The 19,160-nt window shown below is 34.4% G+C and overlaps 1 pseudogene; it reads left to right on the forward strand.

The window, feature by feature from the left end:
- LOC122201180 overlaps positions 1-18,933 on the forward strand; it is a 46,562-nt pseudogene extending 27,629 nt beyond the window's left edge.
- Positions 18,934-19,160: the final 227 nt, after the last annotated feature.

The following is a 19,160-nucleotide window of genomic DNA, read 5'->3' on the forward strand; positions in this document are numbered from 1 at the left end:
TTACATAATTGGGTTTTGTTCCTTCTCAAAAATTTCCAGTGTCCTCTACCAGACTTCCTTTTTCTGTTAAATACCACTTTACCATACATTATATATACACACATACATTGTAAAATCCTGACCAGGTTTCTCTATGCTTAAGTAGTAGTTACAAGGGACTAACCCATGTAATCCTAACTTCTTGCCAGTCTCTACAGTAGAGGTGTAAAAACTAATTACTCAGTTTTCCATTCCTTCCACGGAGGAGTAATCATATCACAGTGGCCCGAGTGATAAAAATAGAAGTCTGGTTTAGATGCTCCCTTGGCCCTTTTATCCTTCATCACAATTTTACCCTTGGTGGTTGGAAGTGGAGAAGTCATCTTGAGAGAAGAGCCAGGGAATAGGAGATCTAGTGGCCTCACCCTTCTAACCCATGGAACTAAGGTCAGCAAACCCCTGACTCAGACATATTTGTTTTGAGGCTAAAAGTAGCCTTTTGTTGGAGCATCTGACTCTTGATTTTGGCTCAGGTCATGATCTCGGGGTTTCATGAGTTTGAGCCCCACATCCAGCTGTGTGGTGACAGTGAGGACCCTGCTTGGGATTCTCTCTCTCCCCCTTTCTCTCTATCCCTCCCCTACTTAAGCTGTCTCTGTCTCTGTCTCTAAAAATAAATAAACTTAAAAAATTAATAAAAAAATAAAATAAGCCTGTTTTTTCTCTGTAATAAGGTTTCTAATATGTACAATTAAAAGGAACTCTAACCAATATAACATGAATTGGGGTATTTTTCTTTTTCAGTGATCTGTAATTACTGATCATTGTAATTATTCATATTTTTAAAAAAAAAAGAAAGAGCACACACATGAGCAGGGGATGGACAGAGAGAGAGGGAGAGCAAGGATCCCAAGCAGACTCCACGCTGTCAGTGTGGAGCTCAGTGTGGGGCTGGATCTCATGAATCTGAGCAGGTATCAAGAGTCAGTTGCTTAACCAACTGAGTCACCCAGCTGCCCCGGAATTATGTATATTTTAAAGTTAGGTCTTAGCTGTGAAACCATCTGATCCTATTGTCTTTTATTTGTTTGTATGTTTGTTTGCTTGTTTGTTCATTTTGGGTGGTCTTTTTTTTTAATTTTTATCTTTTAAAAAATTTCAGTAGAGTTGATAAACGATGTTACGTTAACTACTAATGTATAACATAGTGTTTCCACAAGTTTATACATTGTGCTATGTTCACTGTAAGTGTACCTATCATCTGTCCCCATATGTAGCTATTACAATATCACTGACTATGTTCTTATGCTGTTCCTTTCATCCCTATGACTTATTCATCCAATAACTGAAAGCCTGTATCTCCCACTCCCTTTCACCCATTATCCATACCCCCCCACACCCCCACCCTGGTAACTATCACTTTGTTCTCTGTATTTATAGTCTGATCCTGCTTTTTTGTTTATTCATTTGTTTTTGTTTTTTAGATTCCACTTATGAGTAAAATATTATGGTATTTGTCTTTGTCAGTCTGACATATTTCACTTAGCGTAATACCCTCTAGGTCCATCCATGTTGTCTCAAATGGCACCATATCATACTTTTGTATGGCTGCAAAATATTCCAGTGTGTGTGTGTGTGTGTGTGTGTGTGTGTGTGTGTGTGTGTGTACACACAGGACATCTTATCCATTTGTCTATTTTTTTTTTAATTTTTAATGTTTATTTATTTTTGAGAGAGAGACAGAAAGAGACAGAGCATGAGCAGGGGAGGGGCAGAGAGAGGGAGACACTGAACTGGAATCAGACTTAGGCTTCATGCTGTCAGGACAAAGCCCTATGTGAGGCTCGAACTCACGAATTATGAGATCATGACCTGAGCCGAAGTTGGAGGCCCAACCAACTGAGCCACCCAGGCACCCCCATTTGTCTATTGTTGGATACTTAAGTTGCTTCCATATCTTGGCTATTGTAAATAACAATGGATAAATATAATGGTGCATATATTTTTGAGTTAGTGTTTTCACTTTCTTTGGATAAATTCCCAATAGTGGGATCATATGGAATTTCTGTTTTTAGTGTTAAAAACTAAACTTTCATACTGTTTTCCACCGTGGTTGTACCCATTTGCATTCCCACCAACAGTGCAAGAGGGTTCCTTTTTCTTCACATTCTCACAAACATTTGTTATTGCTTGTGTTTTGACTTTAGTTATTCAGACAGGTATAAGGTGATATCTCATTGTGGTTTTGATTTGCATTTTCTGATGATTGGTGATATTGAGCATTTTTTTCTTCTGTCTATTGACCATCTTTAAGTCTACTTTGGAAAAATGGCTATTCAGGTCCTTTGCCTATTCTATAATCAGATTGTTTGTTTTTCTGGTTTTGAGTTGTATAAGTTCTTTATATATTTTGGATATTAACCCCTTACCAGATATATCATTTGCAAATACCTTCTCCCATTTAGTAGGCTGCCTTTTCATTTTGTTAATGGTTTTCTTTGCTGTGCAATTTTTATGTAGTCCCAGTAGTTTATTTTTGCTTTTGTTTCCCTTGCCTTAGGAGACACATATAGAAAATCATTGATACAGCCAGCATCAGAGAAATTACTGCCTGTGTTCTCTTCGAGGGTTTTTATGGTTTCAGGTCTCACACTTAGATCTTTAATCCATTTTGATTTATTTTTGTGTCTGGGTGTTAAAAGACAGTCCAGTGTCATTCTTTTACATGTAAGTGTCCAGTTTCCCCAGCACCATTTATTGAAGAGACTGTCTTTCGCCTATCATATACACTTGCCTCTTTTGTCCTAGATTAACTGACCATATATTCATGGATTTATTTTTGGGCTCTTTATTCTGTCTCACTGATCTATGTGTCTATTTTTGTGCCAGTACCATACTGTTTTGGTCACTATAGCTTTGTAGTACATCTTGAAATTTAGAATTGTGATCCAGAAATTGTGATCTAGAATGCATCTTTGTTTTTCTTCCCCAACATTGCTTTGGTTATTTAGGGTCCTTTGTGGTTCCATAAAAATTTTAGGATTATTTGTTCTAGTTTTGTGAAAAATACTGTTTGTATTTTGATAGGGGTTTCATTGAATCCATAGGTTACTTTGGATTATATGGACATTTTAACAATATTAATTCTTCTAATACATGAGCATGGAATATCTTTCTGTTTGTGTTGTCTTCAATTTCTTTCGTCAGTGTTTTACAGTTTTCAGAGTACAGGTCTTTCACCTCTTTGGTTAAATTTGTTTGGGGTATTTTATTCTTTTTGGTGCAATTATAATTAGTGTTGTTTTTTTTTCCTCTTACTTTCTCTTACTTTTTCTCTCTTTACTTTCTCTCTTACTTCATTATTAATGTATAGAAACACTACCTATTTCTGAGTATTAACTTTGTGTCCTGCAACTTTACTGAAATTATTACTTCTGGTAGATTTTTAGTGGAGTCTTTAGGATTTTCTATGTATAGTATATCTGCAAATAGTGACAGTTTAACTTCTTTACCAATATGGATTACTCTTATTTATTTTTCTGAAAGCATTGCTGTGGCTAGAACTTCTAGTATTATGTTAAATAAAAGTGGTGAGAGTGAACACCTTGTCTTGTTCGTAATCTTAGAGAAAATGCTCTCAGTTTTTCACCGCTGCATATGATGTTAACTGTGGGTTTTCATATATAATTATGAATGAGGTATATTAAGGTATATTCCCTCTAACTCCACTTTGTTGAGAGTTTTTATCATGAATGATTGTTGCATTTTGTCAAATGCTTTCTCTACATCCATTGAGATGATCAAATGATTTACATCCTTTATTTTGTTGATATGATGTATCGCATTAGTTGTTTGCAAATATTGAATCATTCTTGCATCCCCAGAATAAATCCCACTTGATCTTTTCAGTGTATTGTATGTGGTTTGCTAACATTCTGTGAGGGTTTTTGCAGCTATGTTCATCAGGGATATTGGCCTGTAGTTTTATTTTTTTGTGTTATCTTGGGTTTTTGTATCAGGATAGTGCTGACTTTGTAGAATGTATTTGGAAGCTTTCCTACCTCTTCTATTTTTTGGAGTGGTTTGAGGAGAGTAGGTATTAACTCTTTAAATGTTTGATAAAATTCAACTGTAAATCCATCTTGTCCTGAACTCCTATTTTTCTCATACCTTTTTGATACCAATTCAATTTTGTAATTTGTAATAGGTCTATTCAAATTTTCTATTTCTTCCTGGTTCAGTTTTGGAACATTGTATATTTCTGAGAATTTATCTATTTTCTTCTAGGTTGCCCAATTTGTTGGCATATAGTTTTTCATATTATTCTCTTACAATCCTTTGTATTTCTGTGGTATCAGTTGTCATTTGTCCTCTTTTAGTTCTGATTTTGTTTGAGTTCTCTCTCTCTCTCTCTCTCTCTCTCTTTCTCTTTCATGAGTCTGGCTACAGGTTTATCAATTTTGTTGATCTTTTTAAAGCTCTGATTTCATTTTTTTTCCTATTGTTACGTAGTCATTTATTTTTGCTCTGACCTTTATTATTTCCTTCCTTCATTTCCTACCTTCTACTGACCTCAGGGCTATTGTCTTTTCTCTTTTTGGTAATTGGTTGATTCAAATTATGTATTGTTGTTGTTATTGTTTTTATAACATACTCATTAGGAAGTTATCAATTTTTATAGATTTGAAATTTTTGCTGAAGAGTTGCACATAATATTCTTTTTTACAGCATCATGCTGTTTATATATACATTTATACACATTTGTATTTTATATAATTTAATAATACATTGCTTTGGCATATATACATATGTGGTTAAATTATTGTGAAAAGAAAATAAAATATACAGAAAAATCAGAGAAGCAATTAACATCAATGGAAGAGCAACTGCAGGTAAGCAGGAGAATGCAAGAAGTAGTAAACCAGGGTCCTTAAAATTATTGATAATATTACATTTTTAAAATGAGTGGTTAGTAAAAATAAAATGAGTGGTTAGTACATATGTTTTGGTCTATTATACTTCATACTATATATAAAATACAGTTTTCTTTACTTATGAATATTTCTTTTTTTTCACTTTTTAAATTTTATTTAAATCCAAAGTAGTTAGCATATAGTGTAATAATGATTTCAGGAGTAGAATTTAGTGATTCATCACTTACATATAACACCCAGTGCTCATCCCAACAAGTGTCCTTCTTAATGCCCATTGCCCATTTAGCCCACACACCCAACATCCCACCAGCAACCCTCAGTTTGTTCTCTTTATTTTAGTTTTTCATGGTTTGTCTCCCTCTTTGTTTTTATCTCATTTTTGCTTCCCTTCCCCTATGTTCATCTGTTTTGTTTCTTAAATTCCACATATGCACATAATATTCTTATTTACACTTTCCTCATTTTTATATTTCTAGATATATTTTTTTTCTTATTTCTAATTTTAACTGCTTTCACTCTTTCACTATTTTGCTTAGTTAAATCTTATCTAGTGTCAAATGACAACTCTGGAATTTATTTTTCTAACGTATTTTGTATTAGTTTTAAGTGTTATTAGTTCTTTTACCCTATTTACATTTTGCATAATTTTAATTGTTTTATCTTGTAAATTAGTGATATAAATATTAAATTTATTGACTTTTATATTTTATTCCTTAATAATGAAGACATTTAAGGTATGTATGGTTTTCTATTAATTGTTTTAGTTGTTTCCCATAGTTTGGGTTTGGAGTATTCACATTTTGTCTTTTTATAAGAATTAGGTAATTTTAGGCTTTATTTCAATTATGGTCCAAAGATTATCTAAATGTGTGTTAATTAATTCCAAGTACTTGTCACTTTATTTATCTTAATACATTGGCTTATCTAAGAGTACTTATAAAATCTTTACTTTTGGGAAAGCTGTGAAGATATACTTTGTAATGAAGCACATGACTATTTGTTAGTCATATATATATATATATATATATATATATATATATATATATTTGAAATTTATTCATTATTAAAGAATACAAGGCAAAAGTCAAGAAATTTAATATTTACATCACTAATTTGGAAGATAAAACATTAAAATTATACAAAATGTAAATAGAGTAAAAGAATTAATAACTTTTTTAAGTGTGGAGCCCAATATGGGGCTTGAACTCACCACCCTGAGGTCAAGACCTGAGTTGAGATCAAGAGTTGGATGCTTAACTGACTGAGTCACTCAGGTGCACCAAGAATTAATAACTTTTAAAACTAATGAAATAGAAAATATATTAGAAAAATGAATTCCAGAGTTATCATTTGAATTTAAGACTTAACTAAGCAAAACAGTGAAAGAGAAAAAGCAGTTAAAATTAGAATTGAGAGGGGGACATCTGGGTGGCTGAGTTGGTTATGTGACCAACTTCAGCTCAGGTCATGATCTCATGGTTTTGAGTTGGAGCCCCGTGTTGGGCTCTGTGCTGATAACTCAGAGCCTGGAACCCGCCTCAGATTCTGTGTGTCTCCCTCTCTTTCTCTGCCCCTCCCCTTACTCATGCTTTGTCTCTTGGAAATAAATAAAAATTTAAAAAAATACTTAAAAACTTAGAAATGAGAAAAAATGTATCTAGGGGTATGAAAATGAGGAAAATGAATATAAGAATATTATGTGCAACTCTTTGGCAAAAAAAAACATCAAATCTAGAAAACTGATAATCTCGTAACAAATATGCTACAAAAATAACCAAAAAAATCAATAAATAAATGGTACTTGAATCAACCAATTATCAAAAGGAGAATGGAAAGATAATGTTTAAAAGAAAAATAGACCCAAAAGCAGAACAAATTACTTTCAAAATGATTTTTTTGACTACCTTGGAGTATATTAAAATCTCACATAGTATTAATCTCTCTACTTTTGACTGAGTGAATAAAATTAGTTATTATATTATGTTAAGGGATGATTATTTATTACACTGTCATAATTAGTTACCCAATTTTATTGAATCATTTTTTACTACTAACTCATAGAGCTTTGTAAACATCTTTGGGCTAACTTTTAAGACTCAATAAATTAGAAGAAATACAAAATTTTATTATGTATTTCATATTTTTCAGCTTATAAGCACATTTTCATATAATTTATTAGGCAATCTAAGCCTCTAGAAATTGTGATTTATTTTATTTCAAATGATATGTCATATTTCTTCATTTCCAGAGTTTCACTTCTCTTTTCATGGATTCTTTGCTTTGAGTTAGACATTCAGTCACTCTGTTTATTGAATAATCTATCAACTTTAAAACTAATATGTTTCTTTCTTATAAAGAGAAAAAAAATACTAGCATCTCTATTAAAGTATCATTTAGAAGAGCCAAGTGTAATTTAAAATTTAGTTTTAAAATTTTTAATGGTCTCCATTCCATAATTTCCATCCAAACCACTTCTGTAGCTAGAACACAAGTTGTTGCCAATTTGGTTTGCATATGTATTCTTCCAATTGCTAATTTCCAGATCTTCAGATATATTATTTAATCCTCTTTGATATTTATATGTTGACTAGAAATAAATTTAAAGTTTATTGGAAAAAGATGACTAGAGTAACTTACCAATTATTGCATCATCTAGAGATACTTTTATTTGGAGACAGTGCCAATTAAAAACATCTGGAAATTTTCAAAATCGTGGCTCACACTCCAGTCTCTTTTAATATTACAGTGAACCATCTGCATAGAGATTTAATACAGTTTTCAAAGTTTTCAATAACCCAACTTTTCTCAGCCACAAATAATAAAATGAGATGTATTATTTCAGATAATGTTCCTTCTAGTACAGAAGACCAACCTAAGCCATAAAAATAACTTCAAAGTCATGAGTTTTACATTTTTTTAAATGTTCATTTATTTTGAGAGAGAGAGAGAGAGAGAGAGCAGAGGAGGGGCTGACAGAGAGAGAGGGAGAGAGAGAATCCCAAGCATGAAACATTAGATCATGAACTGAGCCGAAACCAAGAGTTGGTCGCTTAACTGACTGAGCCACCCAGGTGCCCCTTTGAATTTTATACTTTAAATTAATTCTTAAAATAATTCAAATAGTTGAAACATTGTTGATGATAACTGAATTTTTAAAAACATTTTTGAAATATATTTCAAACACATACAGAAACACATACAGAAAGGTGCATAGATTATAGCTCTGTAAATTATCACCGAAGAATGCCTGTTATTGTTATATTTTTGAAAGCCTTTCCTTTATCTTCCATATTAAACAGAAACTTTAGTCTCATTGTATCCTTGAAATCTTCTTCTTATTTCTCTATAGCATTTATTGCCATCTCACATAGAATATATTTCCTTTCTATTTTGTGTGGATTCTTAACATAGCCACCTAAGTCTACCTGCTTCTACCTTTGTACTAAGTTGGTTCTTAGTCTCTCAAAATTTCAGTACTGAAATGGCCACACTGCTTTTTTTTTTTTCTTAACTGAGGTTCTTTCCTGTAGAAGTAATTAATAACAGTAATAGTAATTGTGGTGAGCAGCAATATTAATTAATAATAAAGTTATAATGTAGTTATTTATGCTGATTGTCTTAGGATGCCACAGAGACCACTGGGGATTTGGATTCCCATCATGGTGGCATCTGTAAAACACTCAGCACTGTCTTCCAGGTGGCCTAAGTCCTGATTAGTTGCAAGTCTGCTCTGAGGATGGTTTATGAAACTCACTGTTCTTTAGATGAAGCATTAGTTTGTCGTTATCCTTGAATTGTGTTGTGACTAATAATTCTTAGTTTAGATTGATTCTTCTGAATCTGTAAGGAAGAAGAAAATAACATTAATAATGGACTGTAGTCTAGACATTTTTCTGATACTGTGCAAAAGTCAGAAAAGACTGGAATGTCTTGTGATGTGGGAGAGAGTACAAAATAAAAACAGATACTTATATTTGAGGAAATAGAAACTAAATGATTATTTCAATCAAAAATATGAGTGACTAATCCTAGTAACATAAAGGTTGGATACAAATGACACTCAAAAGTTTTATCAGTAATAGTTGAAAGTGCTACAAAAATAGTTGAAAGTGCTAATCATTTACTATTTCTATGAGAATGATACTTAAAAATGTTCTGTTTAAAATTTGTGGTTCAAATAAAGAATATGTGCAGTTATTAATGAGGAAGAAGAATTTAAAAGAACATGAATCAATTTCACATAATAAAGCAACCAAAAACTGAAATTTTGAAAAGATTCTTAATCATAGAGTGTCTAAAAATCTTACTGGAGAAGATCTTCAAGACACCTACCCCCTTTTGGAACTTTTTTGTCAGTCTGAGAGGTTCTATAAAAACATCGTCTTACATATTTTTGATGTCTTAACAAAGGATCTGACAACCCTACCTTAATTTTGATCTTTGGAGCTCATTTCTTAAATTCAGAATAATTTGACATCTGGAGAAGGTGGGAATTAAATAGTTATATTTTTGAACCCAACAAGTGCTGGTTTCTTTAGATTTAATTTTTTTTCTTTTGCTTATCTCTCTCCTGTCACATTTATTATGCAGTGAGAGAAAGCCAGGTGGCAATTTCAATAGTCTTCCTGGAAATCTCCTCCAGTATGTCATCAAGTGTGTTAGGTGTGTATCTTGTTTTCCTCACTGCAGGTGATTGTTTTGTGGAACTTTTCACTGATAAGTAACAAGGTTCCCCTTTCCTCCAACTGCTACTAAAATGTTACTTATTTTCTTCAAGACTTTGCTTACGGCCTCCTCAAAACTGCTGGATCCGCTAATACTTTTTTTGAGGCCTTCTGGTTTTCACACACTGCATAGTACCAAAGTCAATGATAGCTGTTTTAGCCTTTTGTGATAGTAATACACAACTTCAGGTACCAAAATCTCTCTGGTTACTCCTTTGCTTCACAGAAAACCCAGCCTAGTGACATAAAGCAAACACTATTTTATTATACTCATGGATTCTGTAGGTTAGAAAGTCATAAATATTACTGTGGGAACAGGTTGTTTCTCCTCTGTGATGTCTGGAGCCTCAGATAGGAAGATTCAATGGCTAGGAATGATTTAGTAACTGAGATCTGAAATCATTTGAATGTTTGCTCACTCACATGCATGGTGGATTTTCCTGGCTATCTACTGGGACTTCATACCTACATACAAACCCCTAAAAATGACTACTCTGTATGACTGATTAGGCTTTCTCATGCATAGTGACTAAATTCTAGGAGCGAGAGTCCCAAGAGAGTCAGGAGGAAACTGTATCACCTGTTTTGACCTAGCTTCAGAGGTCATACAGCATCACTTAGCTGGCATATACCCAACCAGTTCTAAGAGGACAGAACATAAGTCTCATCTATCTATGGTAGGAATGTCATGTAGGAAAAGCATGCATGGTAGGAAATAATTTTGTGGCTGACTTTGGAAAATACAACCATCAATAATAGTGTTTCCAAAACAATTTTACCATAATTTTGACAATTGAATCAGATCAGAATCCATTAGAAAGAGATGGCATACATAAATTATAAATTTTGAGGGGTATCTGGGTGGCTCAGTGGGTTATATGCCTGACTGTTGATTTCAGCTGAGGTCATTTTCTCAGGGTCATGAGATCAAGCCCTGTGTTGGGCTCTGCACTGCCAGCAGGGAGCCTGTTTCAGATTCTCTCTCTTCCTCTCTCTCTGCCCCTTTCTGCTCTTGCTCTCTCTCTCTCTCAAAAATAAACAAACAAACTTTAAAAAATAATTATAAATTTTGAGAAGAGTTTACATGTGTGAGAAGGTTATAGTGATAATTTCGAAGCACAGCACTATTACCACTCTTAAGTTTGAAACTTCATACCTAGTTTTGAATTATACTATATTCATTATTTCATGTCCTGTTCCTTTTTTCAGCAGTCTGTTTGTAATATTCATCCATGTTCTTGCATATAGCTTAGGTTCATTTTCATCATTATATTGAATTCTCTTTTATGATTACACCATAATTTATTTATCCATTCTCCTATTGAGAGACTTGTTTTCTAGCTTTGGCCATGATGCTCTAAACATTCTTGAACATGTATCCTAGTGCACACAATGCATGGATTTTCTAGGATATATATCTTGAGTAGAACAGCTGCATCATAGATCATGTGCATCTTAAACTTTTAACTTGATAATGCCCAACCATTTTCCAGTGTAATTGAATTAATTGCAATACCACTAACAGTAAATATGAATATCATTTGGTTAACATCCTTGATAACACTTAGTATTGTCAGACTTTCCTATTTTTGTCTATCTGCCACTCTGGTGTTAGTGGGTGTGGTTTTTCACTTTTCCTGATTATTAATGATATTACCCATTTTTAAATATTCATTGACCATTTGGATTTCCTGTTAATAGAAGTAATAGTTCAAGTTTTATGCCTAATATTCTTTTGAGTTTCCTCTTTTATTCTTATTGTTTTTTCAGATGTTTTTATATATTCTGGTGCAACCACTTTGCTAGGTATATGTGATACATATACCTTTTCCTTTTTTTCACTTTCCTTAAGATGTCAGTCTTTTATCAAATGGTTAATATTTTCTTTGCATACACAGTTTTTCCATAATACTAGGTGATTGTATTTTCTCATGTGATCTTCTTAAAGCCTTATAGGTTTTCTTTTTTATCTTGGTCTACAACCTACCTGAAGTTAATGTTTTTGTTCTGTGTTTAGGAAACATCCAATTTTATTTGTTTCCCTATGAATACTCAATTAACCAAAGACTTTATTGAAAAATATGTCTTTTCTCCATTTTTAAATAAAATATCTCACATTTGTTGTAACAACTGATATACTTGCTTTTATTCTTTCCATTTTACATTATGTTCATCACATTAGTTTTTCTTCTTATTCATTTTCTTTATTTTGTTTTGGTTTTAGTCAGTTTTTATTCAACATTTCTCCCTTTTTATTAGTGAATATTTATATTCTTCCAAGACATTGTGTTTACTCTTCATTTCCTGAAACTCAGACATCTATATCTATCTGTATTTATAAATCTATATATTCAGTATAATATGAAAACAAAACAGCAAATATTTTACATCTCTATATTTCCTGTTTCTCTTGCTTTATTTTATATCGTATTAAGATAAACATTTTAGTGTGTTTTATTTTCCTAACCCTTAGATTACTATAGGATAAGAAGTTTAGAAAGTTTTAAGATTTCTTGATAGTCTTCTACTTCCTGAAAACCTATATTTGTTAAGATAATTTAGACTATCTAATCACAGGTGACTATCAAGTTTTCCTTTACAATATGACTGTATAAGCTGAAGAGCTCTTGTTTAGAATTTTTATTATACCTTCACACACTATCATTATCCATTTACAAACATATATAGATGGAGGTTAGGAATGGGAGAGAGATTGAATCATTGCTAACCAGTTCAGTTTCTCCCATCTTGATTCTCTGATAAATTTCATTTCTTGATTTGTTAGAATCCTTTCAGGAATATTTTTATCAAATACATATGTTCTCCAAATATTTGAATATCTAGAAATTATTTCCTTTTATCCTGACAGATAAATAATACTTGATTGCGTATAAGAGTCTACTGTAGTAGTCCTGGGGTGCCTGGCTGGCTCCGACAGTAGGGCATGCAATTCTTGATCTCAGGATTATGAGTTTGAGCCCCATGTTGGGTATAGAGATTACTTAACAATGAACTCAAAAAATAAAGAATCTAGTGTAGTAGTTCTTTTCCCTATCATCTGTAGCTGTCATTCTTTATCTTTTAGATTTCTATTATTTTAGATTAAATGTCTGGTATGACTCTAATATTTTATTAAAATTTATTTTTCTGTCAGGAATCTTTCAAATTTTAATCATTATTTTAATCTTTTAAAAAAGTCTTTATCTTGGGGCTCCTGGGTGGCTCAGTCTGTTAAGCATCTGACTTCATAATCTCAGATCATGATCTCATAGTTCCTGACTTTGAGCCTGTTGTCAGGCCCTGTGCTAATAGCTCAGACCCTGGATCCTGCTTCAGATTCTGTGTCTCCCTCTTTCTCTCTGCCCCTCCCCTACTCACACTCTGTCTTCTCTCTCTCAAAAATAAACATTAAAAAAAAATCTTTATCTTAAAAAGTCTTTATATTTAGTGTTCATGTGTTTTATCGGGACATGTCTACGTTGATAACTTTGTTTTCTTCATCTTGCCTGAATGTGGAGAGGACTTGAAATTAGGAGATTTAAATGTTTTTATTTTTTAATGTTTATTTATTTTTGAGAGAGAGAAAGAGTGTTGCGTGCAAGTGGGGGAGGGAAAGAGAGAAAGGGAATGAATCCCAAGTAGGCTCTGCCTGTCAGCACAGAGCATGAACCTTCAGATGATTACCTGAGCCAAAATCAAGAGTGGGACACTCAAGTGACTGAGCCACAGAGGCATACAAATTTAAATGTTTTTAAATTCACAGAGATTTTCTTCTGTCATTTGTTAACCATTGCCTCTCTTATGATAGATCCTTTCTCTTCTATAAGTCCCATTGTTAGCAAGTAAAAGCCCCTGGCTTTTTCTTCTGAGTCCTTTATCATTTCTTCCATTATCTTCATTTCCATATATTTTGTTATATGTTTGGTCATATATTTCTCCTTGTTCTTCCAAAATACTAATAACCATCTCAAGGGTGTGTACCTTTTCTTTTTATTCCCCTGACATATTTTCAGATTTGAAGATTGTATATATGTATATGTACATGTATTTTTTTTTCTTTTTTTTTTACCTCACATATTTGCCTTTTTTCCTTTCCATTTTTTGTTTTTGGTGTGAATATTTATTTATTTGTTTATTTATTACTTATTTTTGAGTGAGAGAGAGAGAGAGTGCAAGCAGGGAAGAGGGGCAGAGAGAGAGAGAGAGAGAGAGAGAGAGAGAATCCCAAGTAGGCTCCACACTCAGCATGGAGCCTGACATGGGTCTTGATCCCCATGGCCCTGGGATCATGACCTGAGCCAAAATCAAGCATCAGAAACTTTCCACCACAATATGACAAGGATCTTGTTTCCTTCAGTTTCCAATAACATATTCCTCATATTCTTGTGATCCCTCACCAGCAATATCTTTAATGCTCATATTTCTATCAACAGTCTGCTTATAATGATTTATGTGTGCACTAAGACAATATAAGTTTTCTGTTCACTTTTCACTTCATTCTGAGATTTCACTAGCAGAGTTGTTAATGTCCACATTTATATTAACAGTCTATTAAAGGCAATCTAGACTTTGCTATATGCTCCTCAGAATTCTTTCATCTTCTGCCCAATTCCTAAATGCTTGTACATTTTAGGTATTCACATAGCACCATCTCACTTCCATGCACCAAAATCTGTATTAGTTTCTTACTGCTACTTTAACAAAAGGACAAAAATTTGTTGACTTAAAACAATATAAATGTATTATCTTATAGTTCTAGAGGTCAGGAATCTCAAATAGCTTTCACTTGACTAAAATCATGGTGTTAGCAGGGCTGTATTCTTCTGGATACTCTAGGAGGAATCTATCTCCTGGCCTTTCACAGCTTTAGAGTCCTCCTAATTTTTTTGGCTTATTGCCCCTTCCTTCATCTTCAAAGTCAGCCAGGTATAGCAGCTCCAAACTCTCTGACTCTGCCTCTCCTGCCTCCCTTGTGATTATGTTGGACATACCTGGATGATTCAAGATGATCCTTCTATCTCAAGATCCTAAACTTAACCACACATGGCAAGTTCCTTTTCCTTTGTCAGGTCAAGTAACATGGTATAGTCAGGGTTATCCACAGAAACAAAACCAAAAGACATAGATATATAGATATATAGATATATTCCCTCTTCACTGGAGAAGGTCATTTTTTTTTTCCTATTAAGGTCTTCAACTGATTGAATGAAACCCACCCACATTATAGAGGGTATTCTAAGTCTAATTATTTAAATGTCTATCTCATATAAAAAAATAATACCTCTACAAAAATGTATAGAATAAAGTTTTGTCAAATATCTGGCCTAGTTGACCCATAAAATTAGCCATCACAACTAGAAATAGGTTTCAGGGATTAGTAGTTGAACATCTTTGCAGGGCCATTATTCTGCCTACCACAGTGAAGATCTAAAAATGTGAATAATGAAAGGAGTAAAATAAGACAGACATGGCAGGGAGGGGAGTACAGATGTATAGAATTGTAAGCATGTCAAATACAAAACATAATTTTCAATAGTGGGAAGGTGTGGGGGAATAGATGGGAACTCATATATCAAAAAATGTGGCAAGAGACAAAGCTATAGAGGTGGCCATAAGCCAACCTATAGAATAAGGGGTCAGTCTTCATTAAAGGCCTTGATTCTTACCCTAAAATGAACTGTGATGTATGGATAGTGAATGAGACAACCCAGTGAGTCACTGATGAGTTTTAAGTAGGAAATGATGAGATTATCATTATAAAAAGGAAGACTACTCTGGAACCAGTGTGAAGGCCTGATTTCCAAGGAGAAGCACTGGAGGGAAGGGAAAAATAAACAGTGAAACTGAAAAAACACTGTAATAGTGGCATTGAAGGGAAGGAGTTTAAGGCATAATAAGACTTGGTGATGGATAAGTTATAGATGGTAAATGGTAAGAATATGCCTTGAAGCATTTGGAAGATTATGTTCATGTCTAAGACAGAAATGTGATTTAACAATTGAATGTATGACTAGAAGAAAATGTAGGCATTAGGCAACGTTTTCTTAGAGTGATGATGATATTTGATTATATTCTAAGAAAATGTCATGGTGGAAATGGTAGGGACTTCCTATTATGAAGACTCTCAAGGAAATTTCAAAGACTCTATAGGTAAGATGCTTTTTTGGTAGCACCAAAGTAGAGTGGAAAAGGAGGGTTTAATGAGGATCCTAAGAATGAAGTGGAAGCAGTGGAAGTCTTCCAACTTAGAGATAAAATGAGGTGAAAACTCCATCATTTACTATCTATTATTTGTCTTAGGCAAATATATATATATATATAATTTTTAAAAATCTTAATGACTCAACTGTTATTAAGCATGGTATCAAGCTTCAGCAAAAAAGTTTGCATGCATTTGTCATTTAATGTCTGTGTATATGTACTGTCAGTATTATCATATTAAAGTTGAAATTATTGCAGCTTAGAAAGCTAAAACATCTTACCCCCAGTCACATAGTGGAGAAGTAAGAATATAAACAGACCTCCCGGACTCTAATATCTATTCTCTTAAGGAAAGATCTCTCTTTACTGACAAGATACTTAGTATAATGGGCCAAATAGCAGCTATGGTGTAACGTACAAGAAGCACAGCCAAGAGACTCAGGAGTGCATCTTCAAACAGCCAATGTGTGACCTTGAGCAAATCTTTACTCTCAAATTAGATCAAATATCTAACATGCAATACTAGATGTAACATAAAATCTATGTAACATCTAATGTAATGTAATATCTAATATGCAAATTGGATATGTATTTTCCATCCACTGATTTACTATTCAGTATGACAAATTGTTTACCCTTTTATGACTATTCCTTTTACCATTCCCCTCTGTGGGATTGAGGCTCAGATTCCCCTTCTTTCTGGCTCACATTCTATATTTTACCTGGTAGACAGTGACCACTGAGTCTGTAGTATGATTTGTTTTTCAAACTAGTAGACTACAAGACCTCTAAAGTTCATTATAGATCATAAAGTCTACTAATGTGCTGCATTTGACAATGTTTTCACTTTTTTTCCGAAGTGTAAATGTATTTAGCTGTGAAAGAGAAATGTTATTTACTGAGACACCTTTGAAGGTGCATTTTATTTTGTACAAAGGAGAAGTCCCACTAAAAAAAAATAAGACTAGGTGGAATTTCTTCTCTGTGGGAGAGATTAAAGAAATGCTAAAGTGCATTAAAGACAATGGAATGCAAACAATATAGATTGGTTACGGAACTTCGAGACATCTTCACAGTCTGGAATTCGTTACAGAAAGTGGATAAAAATAAATTAGAACTTCCTGAAGTGAACACAGAAAAAGTAATTTGACATTCACAAAACTCTTCAGTCCTGAATCTCCCCCAAAATAATTATTTTACTTAGAAATTTAATTTAATTTAACAACAGCTGTCAGTAACATGGAAATAGCTGGTGGGCTTTTAAAAGTGAGCACTGAGATACAGAAAGCTATTATATAAGGGCATCACAGTCTGTGACAAACTGAGAAGCAATATCTTCCTTCAACAGAAGTGTGTGACAAGGCTTGAGACTGTTAAAACAAGTAAAGTTACTTATAATTGGGAAATTGCCTGTTTCACACAGTCCATCAGACACTCACATGGCTGTACTTAATGGAAGATGCTGATGACAAGCCACAAAGGTGTCACTTGGGTGACATTCCATTTAAAGTCACCCCCAAACAGACAGCGTGAGCTTTCCAAGGGGAGGCATAACCATTGGTCTGGAAGCAGGCAGGATTATAGTGCAGAACCTAACAATACAGGAGAGAGTTCTCCAGCCCAGTGACTTGGGGAATGGGGCTCAAGTGGGTAAGTAGTGTCATTACTGCTTGCACATGGATTTTGTGTCCCTCTTCCAATACTCTCTAAGCCCTGTCTATTCCCTGGAGAAAGAATGAAGAATATGGAAGCAGTGTGTACTTCTATTTGATGGAGAATATACCTAAGTGAAAATGAGGAGTGTAAACGAAAACAAAAGTTCTTGTTAAATGGCATGAAAAGCAGATTAGAAAGGAGAGCAAACCATATATGTGGCCTCTCACAGTGAGACCTCCATTCTGTCTAATGAGGGAATTGCCTTAGATAATGTCAAACTCAGCTCTAGAAGTTTATTTCTCTGTATTCATAATTGCTTATTTTAGTTGGAGAGATGGATTTAAGGGATAAAACAAGAGAAAATATATAGGCATTGGCAGGTCCTTTTAAGAAATAAAAGAGAAAACTGACCTAAGTTGGTTATGTTGACTGGTGATAACGTGACATGGTACCTACTGACTGACTCTTGAATCCACTTCCCTTCATCTTTGATCGGTAGCCTGTCACTATTCATGTCTCAATCATTACAAACAACTCCATGGATTTCCCTCCCTCTATTTTTATCCTATTCCAATTTATTTCTACACTTCAACCAGAGGGATATTTCCCAAAATGCAAATCTGCTCAAGTCATTCCTTTGCTTACACATCATTAATTGTTCACTGTTGGCCTCAAAATAAAATCCAAATGCTTTAGCATATTGTACAAACATTTTGCAATATGACCTGTGGGAGTGTTCCCCGTGGCAGGACTAAAGAGAAAGCCAACAAAAACTGGGAATCGTGTTTATCTGAAGTACTCTCAAAATGTTGTCAGGAGAGAGAACAGTAAAGGATGTGCTTAGAAATCAGCAGAAATGCCTTGCATCAAATATGAACATTTGAGGTGGAAGTCCTGCCCCAGAAGTGGAGCCAAGCAGGCCAAGGTGACACCTGAATAACAGTGGACCCTGCAAGACGCAGCCCTGCCGCGAGATGTGCTGTTCTTCGTGTGTGAACGGGGCCACTTCTTTCTTAGTCCTTGGGCTGTTCTGCAAGGTCCAGAGCATCATCTGGGCCTCCCTAGCATAGCTGCCTTGGCCCGACTCCTGCTCCAGGCAATGCCTGCAGATACAGACTTCCCAGACTGTGGCCATTGGACCCGCACTCCATGCCCTGGTGCTGCAGCCTGGCAGTCCACTGTGGCACCATCAGGACCCTGGTACTTGGTGCTGGTCTTTTCTCCCTTTATTCTGTGCGTTCAGTGATGCTACAGGCTGGAGGGTTCACCACTGATGGTTCCTTTGAACCAGGTATCCTGCATGGTCCACCGTGGTGAAGTCTATGCCATGTTGTCTCTGAAGATCAAAGGCCAGCACTTCTACTAACTCTTGGACAAAGCTGGACATTTCCCCAACATGATACCCTGACAACACTGTGGGTGCCTACTGCAGCTTGTGAAGAAACCACCTTGGGTTACTCACCCCTCCCAGAGGGGAACAAAAGCAGAACCTTGGTGATGGGGTGATGACCAAGGTCACACAAGGGGCCCCAAAGTTCATTAATGGCAAATAAAAGAACAGTCACCCCCCACCCCAAAACAGCAAGAACAAACAAACAAAAACAAATATGAAGAGTTGAGGACAAAAGCATGAGGACAGGAAATAAATTAGAAAGTTCTGAAGCAC

This window comes from Panthera leo, chromosome D1 (assembly GCF_018350215.1).
Source record: "Panthera leo isolate Ple1 chromosome D1, P.leo_Ple1_pat1.1, whole genome shotgun sequence".
Lineage (NCBI taxonomy): Eukaryota > Metazoa > Chordata > Mammalia > Carnivora > Felidae > Panthera > Panthera leo.